Below are 19,778 nucleotides of genomic sequence, written 5' to 3' on the forward strand. Positions count from 1 at the left end.
ACATGAGTACAGAGGCTTTTCCCTGGAGCACTCAGCCCCCCAGGAAGGTGTCATCTCCCTTGTCCCCTGGTATGCCCCAGCACAGCCAGCACAGGGCAAGCAGACAGCCTCCGTCCTGGCTGCCCAGACACAGGCTCTGCCAGAGCACAGCACACAGTTATGCGCACAGGGGACATACAAATCTGGTGGACCATCTGCCACGCTCCCAGCATGCCACAGCCATGGCATGTGGCACACACTCCTCTGTGATACTGCCTATGCTCAGACTTGCAACACTGCACAGGAGTCTGCTTTTCTCCTCAGAGTCTTCAAAAGTTTCCAGCACTGACTGGATCTCAGCAGGATTCACGTAGCTGCCTTGATTTCTCTAGACATGCCTGTAATTCAGGCCAGCTACTGATACACTTTCTAATAGTCTACGTGGTGGGGAGAAGGAAACTGTTGAACTTTGGAACAGCCAAACTTGAATGGGCTATTTAAAAATTAGAAATAAGTTGCTACCAAAGAAACATTTGATACTGCCATTTTCCTTCACATATGTCCATTAAGATGGTAAGTTTTAGGATGTGTCCTTAGTGGGGTGTTCAAGAGGTTGCATTTTAAATCCATTTGCTTCCTTAGTGTGCAAGAAGCATCTCCAAAGAGGAAGCTTTTGATAGCCATTGGGAGAGCTGTCTCTGGTGACAAAATACTTTAGCACAGAAGAACAGAGTTTGGAAAATGTTCAAATGCATGTTTGATTTTGCACATATATATTTATTATTATCTGAGTAGACTTATGCTCTTCTTTCTTGAGCCATGAATAAAAAAATATATGTGATTGGGTCTGAGAACACATGTTGATAGTTCTTTACCTTTTATGTGGTCAAATTGCCTTCCTCTCTGTGTTTGTTTGTAGTTGTTCCCTCTGGAGAACTGTGGGGAAGAGGAAGATTCAGTGAACCTGTTGTTTCTATGCTCTAAAATTATGTCATCTGAACATTCTCAATGTTAGATCTTTTTTTGATAATAGTTGTTTTTTTCACTGAAGAAAAGCCCTAGGCTGCTGCAGGTTTAAAATGTCTACATGCCTCTTGCCCTGAGCTGTGAGAAATATGGTCCATAAAAGATTTGAACCTTGGAAGCTGCTCAAGGGGGTACCAACTTCTGCACATGTCCTGTGGAAACATTTTCTTCTTTCAAATACCTCCTTAAAAAGCACATCACCTTTACCCAGATGCCTTTAGATCTCTCTGAAACGGCTAGGAAGTTGAAGACTGGACACTTACAGAAAGACCCAGCAGACTGAAAACTAGCTCATTATTTAGCTTGATTTTAAACCCCATTAGTCTACCATTTCCTGTATGTTAGGCTGATTGCTCCAGCATTTGCATTGTCTTATGAAGCCAAAGGTTTTGATCCCATAGAATCTCATTTTCTGTTCCATCCACCATCTGTAGCAATTATTATGCACACCTCAGAAACTGGTAGTGTGGGATACTGCAGGTGATAAAGTCTGGGACTTTTGGATGGGCTGTCACATGCCAGGCACCTCAGCAGGACATATTAACTGCAAACTTCTACTGTTAGAGAATGCCAGGATGAAGGTGGTTGTGCTGTGCTTTTTGGACCGCTGGGGTCCTGCCTGCTGACACTGATTTGACATTACATTTCCAGAGAAAAAACTGGATCCTCCATAATCCTGTACCCAGCTGCTGTATCCTGCCCCTGGGCTCCACTCTGCCTCTCCCCCCCGTCATACCTGGTGTTTTATACCAGTGATAATGAAAATGTTGAATCAGCCTACACCCAGAGCACACTCCTGAGAAAGCCCAATTTTTCCTTGAGGCTGGATCACTAAAACCTTTGAAAATTGTTTCCAATCTTGCACTAATATTGTAGTACATTTCTGTACCTTATGTAAGAATATGTCATGTAAGACAATAATGTCTTACTGACCCTAAATATAACCTTGCTGTTGCTCAGCTAAGCTGTACTTTAGCCCAACTATTTCCTAATGACAAGCCTTGTTACTCTGCCATTGGAGGGGATTAGGTTGGTCTGATGTGGTTTGTTTTTGACAAAACCATTTTCATTTTGTCATCTTTCTTTTTTTTCTTGCTATTTATCATCTTTAGATGCTTTCCTAATATTTCCAGCATTTTCCCAAGCACTGGAGTTGGGCTGAGCAGCTTATAATTGCCTAACTCTTCTTTTCTCTCTCTCTCTTTTGTTTTAAGAAAACTTTTTTATCCTTTTCCAATGCTCTGAAAAAAATTTTTTTGTTTGTTTGATTGGTTAGTTTGTTGCTTTTTCTTTAATGTTGGCTTATTTTTCACTTTGAAGCACAGTCTTCTTTGACCCTTTGTTGGATCTGAGAGGGACCTGGGACTCTCAGAGGAGCTAAGGGGTATCTGTAACTGGGGTGGGGAGCTGAGGGAAGCTGTAAATGTAAATCCAGTCCAACTGTCCAGTCCAACCCAATATTTTTAAGAACATTGTCCCCTGAACAAAAAATCATTGACGTTTTTCACTGAGCAAACAGGACTGTTCTTGCACTCTTGGCACTGGAAAATATCTCCCACCTGTGCTGTGTAAAGATAGTGAAAACACCATGCACCATAGGAAGGCTCAAGCACATTGCCAGGCCTGTCGCACACATCAGTATCCCCACAGATGGATAACATAAGCATAGTGGTTCACTCTCATCCTTAATTAAAAAAAGGAAAATAAAATAAATCTCATTCTGACAGACAGCTCTCTGTCTTTGGTCTAATTCAAGCAACCCATGAGAGAGTGCTGTGGATTGTGTAGGCATAGGACAATAGGACAATAGGAATTGTCTTGTTGAGTTGAGCTGAGGGCTGGGGTGAGAGCCAGTGGTGACACACCCAGGCACAGAGAGGGTGCTCTTGTCCCTGAAGCATATGAAGGTTCTTAGCTAGGAATGATGCATTAACGTACTTTTCATCAAAACAAGAAGGAATTGCTTGGGTCTGGGTTGACGAAATGTCTTGTGGGTAGGCAGACCCTTCTTGAAGGTATATACAGAGGTATGTCCAGGCATTGCTCATCTGCTTGGAACAGCACAGTTTCACTTCTGAGTAATTCCCAATAAGCATGGGCTGTTTTGATGAATACTTTGTTCCCATTCATTTTCCTGAACAGGTCCATTCACTCCTGTCAACTGGACAATCTTGGGCTACACAAGCATTTGCCACTGTTCAGGAAAAGAAACCTCTAATAAAGATTAAAGCAATTAAGTGACTTTACCGTTTTAAATATTATAGAATACTTTGCATCCACATCAAAAAAGTCTTTATTCACAACCACTAAAAGTTACTGTTTGTATTGCTCAGGAGACTGGCTCGTTGCAATATCTGGGACTTGTACACATTATTAGGGTAACTGAGTGAAGATTTTGGCACAAGTTTCACTTCTTTGTACTTGTGACATGTTTAAACTGGTATCATCTTACACAGACTACATAATCACCCATCTGCTCTGTAGTTATTTGTAGCAGATGTTAAATACTGTATACAAATATACCTACAATATATAACAATATAGTTTTAATTCTACCACATGTATGCAACATAGCTAGTAATCTTTTGCTGGGTCTGGTTGTGAAAGTATCTGACAGTGAAATGACCCTGCACTCTTCAATAAATATTCAATCAAAAATCTCAACAATTTTAAAACAGTATAATTATGTCTTTGCAAGTTACTTACAACACTTTTTGCACTAAATTGTTTTTAAATAGATGATCAGCCACTGGAACTCCAGATACTCTTCCTTGGGAAAAATTTTCCTGCTTCAAGCACATTTAGGCAAATGCAAAATCTTTTTGAATTGAGACTACAGGTAGCATCAGAAATATGACACTCTTTTAGTCTTTTACAAAGCTTTTAGGTGGATTACTGGTATTTTTAGCATCAATAGAGTTCAAAACCCTATACCCACCATAATTACACTTGTATGCTTGCAAATTAATATCTTTTAGAAGTACCTTTGTCACTATTCTTACTGCAAATGACAGAACAAAATTGGCCAAGACAAAATTTCTGTATGCTTTTCTACAAATGCACCCAAGATCTGCAGGTCTCAGAGACAGAGTGACTGCACTCAAATGTTCATAAACGCTCGTCAGTATGCACTATGTTGCAGCTAAACACTGCATATCCATCTCTCCAAAAAGCCACAGGCTGATGCCTCTGGAGTGTATTTCACACCATACTTTGTGGTTTAGAGAGCTCTCAGCACTCTTATGGCTTTACATAAGTGCTGAGTGAGGAGTAACAAGCTCACTGAAGATGGTTCTTTCCTCCCAGGTGTTCCAGGGCTGCAGTCCTTGCTCATGGCACTTGCTGCTGAGTGGGGGTAGCATCACACTGTGCCCCTAGGACCTCTCTGGCATCACAGAGGTGACTGGGAGAGATGAATGACATCACTGAGTGAGATGTGGCAGGACTGCACATACTATTCTTGTATTGTGCTTCCTACAATGAGTAAAATGTTGTTGACAAGAATTATCACTTTGCCTATGGGATCAAAACCTTTGGCTTCATAAGTGATTTTCTCAAATGCTTTCTGCTTTTTGTAGTTACTGATCTGCTGGTCAGTTTTGGTGGAGCACCAAAGGTCACTACAGAAAGCATCTGTTTCATAAACATCTTTCACCTCTGTAGTAGCTGCAGTCACTTAACTGTGAACTTGACATTTCCCACATTTAATTTTATGAGAATATTTTATGAACAATTTAGCATCTTAATGAGATGACATGAGCTTTTTCTTATCTCCTTTTCCTCAATTCTCTGGCAAATTAAAGAAAAAGCCTTTTTGTGTTCAGGTCATCCTGGAAAATCTCTTATCCAACACTAAGACTGCAAAAACAGTGGAAGTACTGATTGCGAAGAAGAAAATATTTCAGAAAATATTGTGGTTTGACTCAAAAAATGTGCATTGTCAGGCTGGTCTGTGTCTTTGTGATGATCAACCATACCCAAGCTACTGAACAGAAGGGATGGTAGTAGTGTAGGATCCTGTGATGCCAAATAGCCTCACAGACACTAGAGTTTTCAGGCTCACAATTTGCTGTGGGTCAGGGAGGCCAAGACAGGGAGTGGGTTTGCTACTAACATGATGTTGTTTCCACAGTATCACAGCATATTTCAGTTTGGAATGGACCTTTAAGAGACATCTTGTCCAATCCTCCTGCAAAAGATCAGGTTGCTCAGAGCCCCATTCAGACACATGAATATTTCCAGGGATGGGACATCTACCAACCTTCTGGGCAACCTGTTCCAGTGTTTCACCACCCTCACTGTAAAGAATTTCTTCCTCATATCTAGTCTAAATTTACCCTCTTTTCTTTAAAACCATTACCCCTTGTCCTATTGCAACATGCCAAAAGTTTGTTCCCATCTTTCTTATAAGCCCCCTTCAAGTATGGAAAGGCTTCAATAAGGTCTCCCTGGAGCCTTCTCTTCTCCAGGCTGAACTAACCTCAACTCCCTAAGCCTGTCTTCACAGGAGAGTTGCTCCACCCCTCTGATGATCTTCATCTCCTCTGAACTTACTCCAACAGGTCCATGTCTTTCCTGTGCTGAGGACTCCAGAGGTGGATGCAACACTCCGGGGAGGGCCTCATCAGTGCAGAGTAGAGGGGCAGAATCCCCTTCCTTAACCCACTGGCCTTGCTGCTTTTGCTGCAGCCCAGGATACAATTTGCTTTCTGCAAGTGCACATTGCCGGGGCATGTCCAGCTTTTAATCTACCAGTACCCCTAAGTTCTTTTCTGAAGAACTGCTCTTGATCCCTTTTTCTCCCTGCTGTATAGATACTAGGGCTTTCCTGTATTTGTTCTGGTCCTGTTGTGGGTAAGAAGGATTTCACCTCCCTCTATTAAAGGTTTTTGCTGTTGGCTGGTTGCCTTCCTATAGGCTTGGGGGAAAATGCTTCTTACATTTCTATTCAGTTCTTCCTGCCATCTGTATATTCCTCTGCCATATTCTCAACTGCCTGTGCAACTCATGACTTTCGGCTTTCCAGCACAACTCCTAATTTTTGATTCTAAGTTGTATAGATGGAAAAAACTCAGCTCTGGGGCCTCAGTCTCACTTTCAACCAGAGATATTCATATACTTGAGACAAGCAATATCCAGCATTTTTTTCAATGTAAAAATAAGGTGCCTTCCCAAAAGCAGATTTAAAGATATCTGCATAGGTGGTCTTGAGACACATTTGTCAGGGCCACACCAACTTCTGTATTTCCTAATATGTAAACAGACAGTTGTGCAAATTCAGCATTGATTTAGCTCAGTTTTTAGCTGACATTGATTATACTTTGTTTGCTACTATTTACATGATGGTGATCATGGACATGTAGCAAACAGACACAACTTTTCTTGACCATCACCATGAGTAGCCTGGGTGTATACAGACATATCCAACACAATCTGGCCAAATAGTGCACTGATATTAGCAGATAAGAGTTACCTTATGTCTTTGGGTAAAGATAAATGGCCTGACATACTTCTTATTCACTAAAAATGCATTTTAATGCCAACTTTCATTGTTAGTCTTGTTTTGCTTATAACAAGACTTGTGTGGTCTTATTTTGACTTTAAACTTCCTACCTTCCTACCTTCAGAAACTCACCCAGATTTTGGGAGATGGTGGCCATGGAAGGGATAGGAGACAACAAGCTAAAAGGAACAGCTTGGTCTTTTGGACCTCCAAAGGTTTCAGTTTATGGAAGCTGTTCAGTAGCTGTTTCTAAATCTGGCCATTTGTTGGAGATACATATTCCTGCTCTAGTCAATTATTTCCAATGTACATGGAGAAGGTCAGAGAAGCGGATTTCTTTGAGTCTGTCCTGTTCTTCATATTTCTTCAGCTGTTGAACAATGTTATAAACCCACACTGTATCAAAAACATTAACCAGACAAGGGACAGATAATCACTCCCGAGGAACAGCCAATAATGTAGATATTGCCTGTGTTTCTTTTGTCACAAATAGCGAGGGACTTTCTGCTTAGGGGAAGGTCAGCTGCATGGTGAAGAGGGGACAGCCTTTGACAGGGTGAAATATTCCTGTCAAAGCTCATCTTCATTCAAGCATATTGTGTCAGGTTGCCCAGAGCAACTTCTGAAGCTTTTGCTGAATCTGCTGAATAGTTTCTCCCCAAATACTGTTTAGATGAAAAACTAAAGCATTTAATTTTGACAGTTTCTGAACTGGAACAGTATTTTAAAAGCTTCTTTAAAATGTTGTCTGACTCTTACAGTACTTCCTCTAGCTCAGTAGTGCACTGCTTTTCAGCTGGGGTCAAACAAAACATGCTGATCGCTTGGAGAAACTTTCAGCTCATTTACTTAGAAAATGAACTGTGGTTTTCTGACAGTGTTTTTCATCCAAAGGGCAGAATTGAAACTGGTTCTTAGATCTGCCCTAGCATGGTGTTTCATTCACTCAGGAGCAGATCCGGGGATGAGATCAGTGGGAATTAGGGAAGGATGTGGAGGACTATGTACAGGCACCAACCTGCCTCCAAGGGGAAATGCTCCCATCCCACACACACTCACTTCAGCAGCAGCTGAGTCCTGCTTCTGGTAACTGAAACCCCTGAATGCCACAAAATTACAAGGAATAGATGACATAACTGATGCATGGAAAATTCTAGTAATCAATTGCTATGAAATATTAATAATAGTGTTGCTCTTACAAAATCTGTTTAAGTTTTGGAGGTTTTTTTCTTCTTTGTTCAGGTGTGTTTAAGGAGAACAATACTGATGGTTGTGAGAGAGCAGCTGGTCCCAGGTCTGAGGTGGAAATCAGTCACCTTAATCAGTCAGAGGAGGTCCTGTGTCTTCTGGACTCAGGTAGTTTAAGCAGAGGAGGGTGATCCAGCAATGTGAAATGTACACTTATTTTCTCAATAAATTGAATTCACATTTGGAAAAAAACAGTTCAGGAAGAAGGCTGTGTTTCTGGTTAGGATCAAGAAGGAAAATTTCCAGTAAAATAGAAGTGGAAGAAAACCAACAAGAAACCAGAGATAGTCCATAAGACGATGAACTGTAACGTGGAATCTGCTGGTGTCTAAAGCACATCATTTATATCCTCTTTTGCCCTTAGACATGCAACATAACACTTTGTTACAGTTTCCAACTCATCCCTGGTAAGGACCAGCTGCAGTTGGTGGGTTGTGAGCAAAGAGAAAGGGAAGGACCAGTGGAACTGTAGTTAGTGGAGTGCTGCCTTGCCCTGGTAGTAGGAACATTATTGGACCCCCTGTGACTTCTTACCAGGCAACCCAATAGCCAAAGAAAATGAAAAGTGGCCGGGCACTTACCATGATCAGTACAGAGAGCAGCGTGGATGTCTATTGATAATGCTATTTAGCTATTGTATTTTTCCTGTGCCTAAAGCAGACTGGGAGGGGCAAAGATGTAGTTGCAGACAACAGCATGTTTAGAGCATGTCAGTGGATAGACACCTGCAGTGGCTGCTACACACCCCTATTCCCTGTGCTGCTCTGCCTGTCAGCCCACGCAGCAGCAGGGAGGAAGATGAGGGAAAGTGATGAGCAGTGACTGGTGGATCTTTTCCACTGAAAGGAAATGTACAAATCCAATTTTAGTAGCACAGGCATTGCAGGGAAAGGCTGAGCACAACATGTCTTTTTCTTTTTTATTTTTTTCCTTTTTCCTTTTTTTCCCTCTCCTCTTAAAACGAGTGTGGTGGACCACAAGGGTTTCAGAATCAAAAGAACTGAGCTGATGTTCAGAATGGCAATGGGCAGAGATGTTCTTCATTGCCTCTGAAGTGTTGTTAACTGAAATGATTAATAACAAGCATTTGGAATAAGGAAATCAACAATCCCTTCAAATCCTTCTGTAGCTTCTTAGGTCCCTGGTCCTCAGGATTTCCCCAGAAAGACTTCTGGAAACCTGCACTGGAATTTGTTGGGAGGATCTAATTTTCTCGTTCTGTCTAAGAGAAGAATTTGTTTCCTTGATGAGTTTCCTAATTCTTGAACTCACTTCCAGTCTTCCCTGGATGGTCACACTGCACTAGCTTGGGGTCACAAGGTTGTCTGCTTCAAAACGCTCTTCCCCCTCTAGGTGTCGTTTGTTCATTTGGATTCTATTCCCTACCAGAAGCTCAAGATGTAAGAAATAATTGTTAACCATGACATCCTAGTACTATTTACAAGAATTAAGGATACTACAAAGTCAACTTTTTCACCTTGAACTCTGTCAGGAATTTCCATGTGTTTGTTCCAGCATGTTGTGACACCAATGAGGGCTCCCTCTGTTCTTTCTTATTTTCTCTCTGTTCTTTAATATTTGCAGATCAGCTATCCAGATCTCCCGTGTTTTGACTAGTCAGCACACCGTTGCACATTGGGAATAGAAATGTCTTTAGGAAAAGGTGATCATGGAGTGAAGGACTCTAGGTCCAAATGCAGGTAATTATTATTGCTGTAGAAGTGTTATGTGGAGTTACACAAAGTGGGAAGCTACTTACAGATGATCAGTTAGCAACAGTAAAAGAAGCATCTACCAGTAGTGTCCCCATGCAACAATCCTAGAATTTCTTGAGACTTTTGTCTTGGCAGTGTCCTGTATGTATCATGAGTTTATATACAGCCAAGTATGATATAAGAAGGGAGTTGGGAGATATGGTCAGAAGGAAGATTGATTTAGCTGGTGGGTCTGAACACAGACTTAAACACTGTGCATCTGTGCATGTGTTTAAGCAGATAGGCAGTGGATAAAAGCAGTGGGTGGTAGAAGTTCTTAGCTGCAGCAGAAACCTTAGAAAGGTGTCCCAGAGGACGAAATTCTCCTCTCCCTTACCTGAGGCTGCCCCTGCAGTGGCAGATGTTTTGGGAAGGGTTACACGCTCTCAGATGTGGCAAAGCATCTCTATCCCTTAAATATTTCCATCTCAATTCTCTTTCACAATTCTGCTATTTTAATTTATTCTCTAGGTAATCACAGATTAGTTTTTCAGGCTAGGAAGTTTTTGGGAACCTTCCAAAAGTATTAACATCATGCAGCATTTAGGAACCCTCCAGAAGCTTGTGAATTAGTGATGCTTGGTCATCTGCTGCTGTCATGCTCATTCAACAGCTGGAGGAAACACTGAAATCCCTCAAGGATCTCTTGCTTCTCCAACCTTTGTGTAGCTGATTCCATGTGGCCATTTTGGTCCCAGGAGAGCATTGCAAAGACCATGGAGATGCTTAAAGAAAGGAAGAAAATGACACTGTCACCTGCTTCTGCTGAGGCCTGATTTTAGAATGTAATACAAAGTTAGTGTTCCTGGAGGCTGCTTAGGATCAGCCAGGTTTTCACATCAGCCCCTCCTTCATTTGGGAAATGTTGCTCTTTCTGTTCACTATGATGGTCAAGATAGGGGCTGATACGGGACTGCAGCTTGGGATATAGTCAGCAGCACACTCTGGAAAAGGACTGTACTCACTGTCTGCTGTGACCATTCTCTTGGATAACGTAACATTGGTTATGAGAATCTGCCTGTGTATTTTCCAAATGGCCAAGTCACAGAATCACAGAATCAACTAGGTTGGAAAAAGACCTCTGAGATCATCGAGTCCAATCGATGACCAAACACCACCTTGTCACTAGACCATGGCACTAAGTGCCACTTCCAGTCTTTTCTTACACTTCTAGGAACGGTGACTCCACCACCTCCCTGGGCAGCCTATTCCAATGTCCAGTCACTCCAGTCCTGCTGTTGCTCAGTGTCACCATCCTCAGCATGCTTTCATCACCACTTCTTTTTTATCTTCTTATTGGTCTACTTATCCTATCCTCTTTTTTCCCCTCAACTCCCTCCTGTCCCTTTCCACCTCTCAGTTGCCTTCACAGAAAGGGCCCTGATCATCATTATCCAATCCTTTCATGCCCCTCAGATTCCTGCCCTTTGACCATACCAATGACCAGACACAGGGTGTCCATTCATACAGAACTGTAGATTTGCTTTTGAGTTTCCTGATTCTCTCTGCAGGTTTTCTGCTATGAGACTCCCTGGATCTATTCTATGCTACGAGGCCTCTGCTCTGACAGGCTCTATGTGTTGAAGTATGTGGGAGCAGTCATCTATGTACCAAGGAAATAGATACCCTAGTTATCTACTAACAAGGAGAACTAGTCCTTCCCAAAAATCCTTCATCTTTCTATAATTTTTTGCTCAGTGATTCATGTTTGCCCTATTGCTCTTTCTTTAAAAATTTCACTCAAAAATCACCTTCCTGGTAGTGAAAGCCTCCTCTGCCTTCTTAGCTGGCTTAAAGAAGAACTTCTTTGTATGGCATAGATTGCCATAGTGAGCTACATCAACTGGGCATGAATTAATTAAAGTATTGAATGGACTAATCTATGACACAGATAGCTAACATGAGTTTAATGTCCCTGGCTAATAAAATTTACTGGTATTCACTGCACTTTCAGAAGGAGCGCACCACATTCATCTGACCTTTACTGCTTTTTGCACTGTTTTTATATTGTTTGAACAGGCTTACACAGTGAGCACACTGTTATACATTAAACAGAGCAAATAAAGTTCATACGGTAGCTGTAGAGCAAGCAGTGACAACATTGCTTTTCTGGGCACAGATTCATGCCAGCACAAGAGAGTAAAAATAACACAAACTTAGTGTGTCTGGATCCCAATGGCTCCACTGTTTCTTGCTGTCTCCTAAGGCTGATGTCAGAAATGAAAGGTGGGGGGATTTTCACACAGCTTTTCTCGCAAAAAGCTGGAAGGATGTAGTAAATACTCTCCTACCCCTGCTTCTCTGTCTCAAAGTCTTCAGAGGAAAGCCAACAGCAGGCTGGCTCCAAATTCAGAAATATAAAGTAAAGCTGTTTTCTTCATAAATCCCAAGAAGTTATAGTACTAGTTGCATGGGACAGATGCAACATTTCTTGAGACATCTTTTCTAAATTGCATTTCATACTTGAAAAATCCACCTCTCCTTTGAAGCTAAGTATCTCTTTTGTTCTCTTCCCCATATCTGGTTACTAGAAAGAGATGATATTTCAGTCAGTTAAATTTCAAAATCTAGAGAAATATTAAGATTAATTAAACTAATAATTACAAAGTTGAATCCAACTATATTTCATCTGGTACTTTGAATAAACTTAATGACAGACACTATGCTGATCATAAACAGCAAATCATGTCTATCTTAGTTTATTTAATATTTGAGTGTTGAACAAATTTTCCTAGTTTATGGCTCTAAGATTAATTAAAACTTTAGACCCAAGTTAGCAATGTGGTGTCATGATGAGATGCTCTTTGGTTAAGGCTAAATAGGAAACCTTTAAGTGGTATATTTGTAAATGAGATGTTTAGTACCCTGAATATCGCCAGAGATGCTTAGGCTGACTATACCCACTCTAAAACATCCCTAAGAATTTTGATCCCTGTATCTTGTAAGGCTCAGTGTGATGAAGAGTTCAAGGAAACAGCCCAGAGTTCACAGAGAGCAAGGTTTAGTAAAAACCTTGTGTACCTATGTGCAAGGTTTCATAAAAACTCTTGAAGCCCAGCTCAGGAAGACCAGATACCCAGTTAGAAGAAAAGAGTGGTTAATTAGAGTGACCTCAGTATGGGACTGGGAAACTGGGTGTCCATGTGAATGAATAATGAGAATTCAACTGTCTTAAAAATGTGACCTAAATTGTGCTTGGGTTAGTGTCTGCCTGCACACAGGTTTGTGGTTTCCAAGTCTGACCACTATGTTAATACACCAACTGTTTTGATAACCTCTGTGAGCCTGTGTCAACCCAGCTGGAGCCCGAACTGGCATTACCACTTTGAGCAGCAGCCAGGCTGTTGTGTAAATGAATAAATCAACAGAATGCGGGGGGCACATATTTCTTTTCTCTGGGCTTCCTCACTCAGACCCAAGACTTTGACCCTTTGAAGATTTCAATGGCTTTTCTTTGTTATTACTGCACTGGTAATTCCTTCTCTTTTGTTTCCAAGCTCTTTGTAAACTCTGACCTTTTCTATCATCTCCTATTTGGTATAAAGAAGTCAAATCCCATTTTTTATTCAACTTTTGTGATAATTTCCATTTGTACTGCCAGAAAAATACTTTATTTTTCACTCCCTATTCACTGACTCACAAACCTATTTTAAGATAGTCTCCCTAATTACTCCTTTAAAGTCTCTCTTGAGCATAAAACACCCGAAAAATACTATTTCACAATTAAACTACTCCTTATAGTGTTGAAGGAGCTAAGTAGGGGGACTTATAGTTCTCCATACTGGAGTATCAATTAGCAGGCTCTGCTCCAGCAGGAAGGGAGGGAAATGGTCTTATTTCATTTGGGATATGATGACCACATGACCATGACATGGGGTATAATGACCACTGATTCCACATGACTGCTCTGGGGGAAATGCTAAAAGAATGATTCACTCTGCTCCTTCCCACCAGTTGTGCAAGATGCTGAAGTTATCACCTTTGAGGGAATTGTAAACCTTGACATCACAGCCCACAAGCAGAAATATCCTGGGAAGAAAAGGCTTCCATTCCATATATGCCATTCAGCTTCAAGCAAAACTAGGGAAGGAGCACTTCCCCCTTTCACAGGAGACCTTTAGAGGCAAAAGGGGTTTTTCCAAGGAGAATGAGAAATGTATTGCCCATGTAGTATTGTCTGAAAAGCAAGAGACCACAGTACACTTATATTGTCAAGGCATTTGTTTCTGTACTTTCCTGGCCTCAAGTGCATGTAAACATAGCAACCAATAAAAATTTGTACTCCAAAGAATTTTTTTTCTGGGTTTTTATAGCATGTCATTCCAATGGACCTTCTATTCCTCCTTCATTTTCATTTCTGTAAGATAAACAAAAAGAGATTTACTATGTCTATGGGATTTCACCACCCAGGCAGGCAGGCAGTCAGTGCTTGTGAGGTTCACTATAGTATTTACTCAGTTTGGTCCTTGTTTGGGCTTTAACTGATATTTTGGCATGATCCTGGGTCATTTTATAATGAAATTCTTTGTTCACAAGGCTTTTGAGAAACAGTGGAAAATGAAGCTAAAAGAAGCAAAAGAGGAATCATTAGGAAATATTCAATGAATCTTGTTTAGCTAGGTTTGTTTTGATTTATTTTTTTTTTGACCACAGAAATCTTATTTCTGCAATGGCATATTTACCCTGTAACCAAATGGCTGGATTCACCAAGTAGTACTCATAACTAGTGGTGCTTTGAAAGTTTTACTGGCTAATAGTATTTCTGGTGAAACGCATAGAAACCAATTTTCTTTAAGTCTGCAGTTTTAGGAATTCTAGTTTTCTGAATTGCTTTTCTAAGTTGTTTCTGCCATTTTGCTGAGGCCCTTGCATATGTTTCAGATCAGCTCCAGATCAAACTGTCTCATTTTTGGATATACAAGGAAATTAATAAACCCTCTATTTCTTTGGTGCAACTGAGAATTCTTGCCCTCGACCCTTACAACATGTGGTTCGATGGCTGAGTCAGAGAGCTGGCCCATGTTTAGCTTATATTTAATTTACTTTCCTTCTGTAATAGCACAGGGAATGCAAGAGATAGGGATGTAGATGGAAAAGCGACAGGCATTCAGAGATTTTATTTAAGATAGCTGGTTGGCTTTTTTTTTTTTTTTTTTTTAGTTTGGAATTGTTGATATCATCCAACTAATTTGAAAGTTATGAGAGGACTTTCACACAACTTACTTTCCATTTACAACCCTCTCAGATTACGAAAAATCCTCTACACCAAACAGCTTGCAAGATGGAAAATTCAATTGTTCGAAATTGGTTCTGTCAAGGAGAAGGAATCCTGATACTGTTTTCTCACTTTCACATCCATACGCACATGTGGGCCTCAGCAGGGTTGTAGGTGAGGTAGCAGCGACACTGGGAAATCTGCATCTCAAGCTTGACCTACTGCCACCTGCTGTTTTGGGGAGGAACCTGATTCTTCCATCTGAACTGCTTCATCAGGGTCAGCTTGACTACTTTCTGAACTTTCACAACACATTTACAAAAGTACAGCTGTAGATTTGTTTAGTTCTTACGGTGAATGTCCAGCATTGCAGACTGTCTCTCAGAGGAGAGAATAGATAGTGCTCAGTTTTGGGCACTTTGTTCTTGAATGAGAGTTGAACAAAGGGCAATGTAAATGCACTGTACGTGATTGAATGCCACAGATCCTGCAGAGATTTGGAAAGAATGGCTGTATTCCTATATCAGACAGAAGTTGTGGATTTCTATTTCCTTTTTCAGTGCATTATTTAAATGCTATCTGCAGTACAGACAATCAATACATATCTATAGCTCCCACTGACTTCCACACAGCACGTAGGCATGCAAAATTTTAATGTAAATGTGATGTACTTGCCTAAAGGCTCACAGATTCACAAATGAGGACTAACAAGTTTCATGGAAAACATTAACAGAGCTAGAAGGAGTTACAGTTTTAAAACACTAAAAACCTGATGTGTCCCTTTGACACAAGCTGCCCCAGCACTGCCTGTACTGGCACATCTTCAAAGAAATATAGCTGGCAAGAAAATCCACTTGACTGTGCATATAATAGCTATTGGCTAAGCCAGAAGTTTTCCCAAGGGCTCACGAGAAATTCTTTGCTTGAATTCTCAACCACCAAGGAGCTCCAGGTGTTACTGGAAATAACACATGCCAAGTGGGGTAGCACTACCTGGTTCTCCAACCAAGGAAGTCAAGTGCATTGGTCTTTTCCACAGTCTTATGAAATTCCTTTAATGCACATGGACCTGAGATCCCCAGATGCAATTCCTTCCTTGCAAGGCAGTTGTGAAGGAGATACCTTAGCAAACTGGGAGGTACTGCAACCCTGCAGAAGAGAGGGACTTGAGAGACCCAGAACAGAAAAGGACTCCAACCTAACAAGCTGTTGTAATACACTTTTAACACATGATTTTATGTTAGCCAAGGGCAAATCATGGTGGGTTTTTTCAGACTCTTTCTGATTTGGGGCTATTTATGGTTATTATTTCAATAGGTGCATTTCAGATAAATCAAGAGAGTTCAGAGTAACTTTCAAGTGCAATATGTTGCTTTTCAAATATGACAGCTTGCTGTTTACAACATTCCCTGTTGCTTCTAAAAAACCATAAAATTGCTGGATGTCAGGTCAGACTGTTTGGAAATACAAAACATAAGCACTGCTCAGATAATCTCCATCCCCACTTATGGTTGACTGTAGGTTGTGCTGGGTCAGGTTTCCTGTGACTTAAGCAACAGCATTGCTGCCTCTGAGCACTTCAGAAATGCCTTCTCAGCTAGGGCCTTGACATGAAAAGTAGCAGAGACAGATGATTAATGAAGGCATAGAGAGACCTGGCTGTCAAAATCTATGCAAAATGGAGGCAAAAGCTTGCAAAGTTAATGCAATCTAGTTTTAATTGTCAATGTGCTTACAGATGCTGTATGCCCAATATTCCAGTACAGTAGGGGTAGATGCTACTGTTTCAGTTAACAAAGGAAATCATCAAGGATCAAAATCCCCATCCTCGAGATTTTAGCTAGTTACCTGCAGGTGCTATTCTGGTGGAGGACAAGGCAAGGTTAGTTATCCCCTGATAACACAGGGGCACAACACATGGGCAGTCCACTCTATGTGCTGGCTCCAAGTTTTCTTTCCCTTGGGTCAGTATGTCTTAAGTGTGAGGAGCATCGGGATGTTGGAGCGTGGCCAAGGGTTCCTTGTCTTCTTCAGAGAGATTTTACTCTCCCACCCCTCTTCTTTCCATGTTGCTCCAGAAAACATGAAGGCTCAGCAGTCTACTGGTGTTATCTTGGCCCAGGGTGATTTGTTTTCCTCTTGGTAGAATTTCAGTTTCAGCCAGAGGTGATTCAGGATATCTACAACTGGGCCACTGTGTTGCCTTTGGTTTTATGGCAGACTTTCCAAACATCTGTAAACCTTTCAACTTTTTCTGTTAAATCATCATATTCTTGCTATACTCCCCCTAGCTCCATCATGGAGCTAAAATTGCTGAGCAAATCAGCTCAACAGTCTTGTTCTCTTCCAACTCTTTAAACCCCTTTCCAAAACCCGTATAAATCTCCAATAAAGTCTTTGAATTAAACTGCTTATTTGAGAAATCACTGGTCTGCCTTTTAAAACTTTTTTTTTGAGTGGTTGTTCTTATTTGCAGTTGCAGGGAAGTTACAAAAACATAGCTGGGACCCATCTTCTCAGCCAAAATAATTTTTCTACCCTCAAAGAACTGCTTTTAGGCACCGAGCAAACTTGTACTATTTTCCATAAGAAAACAGTTATCACAGTTCTGATAAAGAGATAATTAAGAATTTTTACAAAGGTTTCCATTTCAGATACTTACTACTAAACAGTAAAACTGGAGTTGTTCCTGGGTTTCATTTTCCAGAATTGGGCAGAGCAGGGGGTAAGCAATGAGGCAATATGAACAGTTTCCTATTTATTCTTATTCTTACCTTCCCTCTAACATGTCCCAAGTAGCACACAGTTAACTGCTCCCCTAAACCTCACCACTCCCAAAGCAGGGGAGCAGTGACTGGGCAAGCTGTATTAGTAGCTGTGGATGAAAAGACTTGTAGCTTGTGCTACAACGTGCTGTGCAACGCTGAAATCCTTGGCTTGGCTCCAACAGCAGACGTTTGCCCCTTCAAGCAGTGTTGAAACAATTGATTTTATTTTCCTGAGAGACAAAATGAGCTAGACAGGTATAGGTGACTCAGATTTTCCATGGAGCATTGCTGGGTTTCTGTCTTCAAACTTTAAAGTGGTTGATTATAGAGAAAATATTTTTCATTAAGCAAGTCTTTGGGTCTGCGTGAGTAGGTTGGCTAGAGGTTGGGTTTTTTCTGCCCGTAGGACTGGGAAAAGGTCTGTGCTTGCTCACATGAAAGGCTCTATTATCTTTCACTGCAAATACACACACTATGGTTTTCTCTCAGCTGTATGACCTGTCAGGGCTCTCCCAAACCAAACCACAATGGGAAAAGGATTTAGCAGCTCTGACCCAGTCTATGCAGAAGCCACAGCCCTCCAGCAGTGTCAGGGAGTCCTAGGCCTGCTCAGGGGATTGTTTGATTCCAGCTTTTCCTAGGGAGGAGAGCAGAGCTGAGGCTGGAAACCTCAGAGGTGGGGTCGGGGGAGGGAGAGGCGCTCAGCTCAGGCTGTGTTTGAGGAGTGCCCTCCAGCTCTTGATGCTGAGAGGATGCTGTGAAGGGAGCCTAACCAGAGCTCCTGGCAGTTCATTAGCACCATCAAAGTGTTCTACCCATCCATTAAATCGCATTATCCATAGTGAACCTCATATGAGGATTGAGTTTCTGCATACCAGGTGTCTGTGCAGAGGTGCTGCCAGAGGGGGCTGCAGGGTGGCTTCTGTGAGAAGAGGTCAGGGTTGTCCCGTGCTGGAAAGGGCCAGTTCCAGATGGCTCTAACAGACCCACCACAGAATACACCTGAGCCCCTTAGCCAAGATGGTGGCACCTCTGGGAAGCATATTTGAGAAAAGGGGAAAAAACATTGTGTGGCAGTTCTGAGAGGGAGAACTCAAAAAAACAAGTGAGAGAAGCAGCCCCACAGACAGTCAGGTCAACGCAGAAGGGAGCAAAGGAGGTGCTCCAGGTGCTGAAGCACAGATTCCCCTGCAGCCCCTGGAGAAGACCCTGGTGAGACAGGATGTCCCCCTGCAGCCCATGGAGGACTGTGGTGGAGCAGAAACCCACACTACTGGCTGCCCTGGAGGTCCCCACATGAGAGCAAGTGGATGGATCCTAGAAGGAAGCTGCAGCTTATGGAGAGCCAGCTCCGGAGAGAGGTCCTGGCAGGAACTGCAGCCCCATGGAGACGAGTCTGTGCTGGACCAGTCTGCTCGTGATTGTATCCTGTAGGAAAGACCCATGCTGGAGGCATTCGTGGACTGTCGCATATGGAAGGGACATCATGCTGGAGTAGGGGAAGTCTGGGAGGAGGAATGATCAGCAGACACGAAGCTTTGTAAACTGACTGCAATTCCCATACCCTCATGCCTCCTTTCCTGTGCCATTCAGAGGAAGTAAAGGAGCTAGGAGTGAAACTGAGCCTGGGAAGAAGGAAGCAGGTTGGGGGGAAGGTGTTTTTAATCATATCTTTGTTTATTACTATCCTACTCTATTTTTAATTGCTAATTAATTAATTAATTAAATTTGATACTGCAACACAGCTCTCCATCACATGGTAATGCTGGTAACACTGGCTTCTGCCTACTCAGCACTCAGGAAGGTGTCCAAGTCACCCTTCTGTACCCTCAACATCAGTTTAATGGCAAGAAACCTCTTGGAAGCACTGATCAATGTGAGCTTGCTGAAGCGAGTGGAGGTGAACAGGATCAGCTGGCAGGTGGACAATGGAGACATGACCCCCAAACAAAACCCTCTGCTTGGGTTTTGCCAAATCCTGTTCTCCTAGGGATCCCATGATTTACTCTGCACGCACAAGACTATTAAGGATGGTAGTTTGAACAATTATATTCAACTTTCATAGACACAAAAGCTAAATTCTTGCCCTGCCAGAAAAGTTTGGCCCCTTATTCTGGAGCAACTATAGAGGAATGCGGAACAGACCAAGGGTTGGAGATGGTAGGGGGCAGTTGCCAAGCTGGAAGAAAGAGGTTTATTCTTTACCAAGGAGCATCCATCATTTAGGAGAGGAAAAGTTTAATAGGTCTATGTCTCTGTTTCCCTTCTTAGCCATTGAGCCCTGG

Source organism: Manacus vitellinus, unplaced genomic scaffold (assembly GCF_001715985.3).
Source record: "Manacus vitellinus isolate BGI_N305 unplaced genomic scaffold, ASM171598v3 scaffold_6_pilon, whole genome shotgun sequence".
Taxonomy (NCBI): domain Eukaryota; kingdom Metazoa; phylum Chordata; class Aves; order Passeriformes; family Pipridae; genus Manacus; species Manacus vitellinus.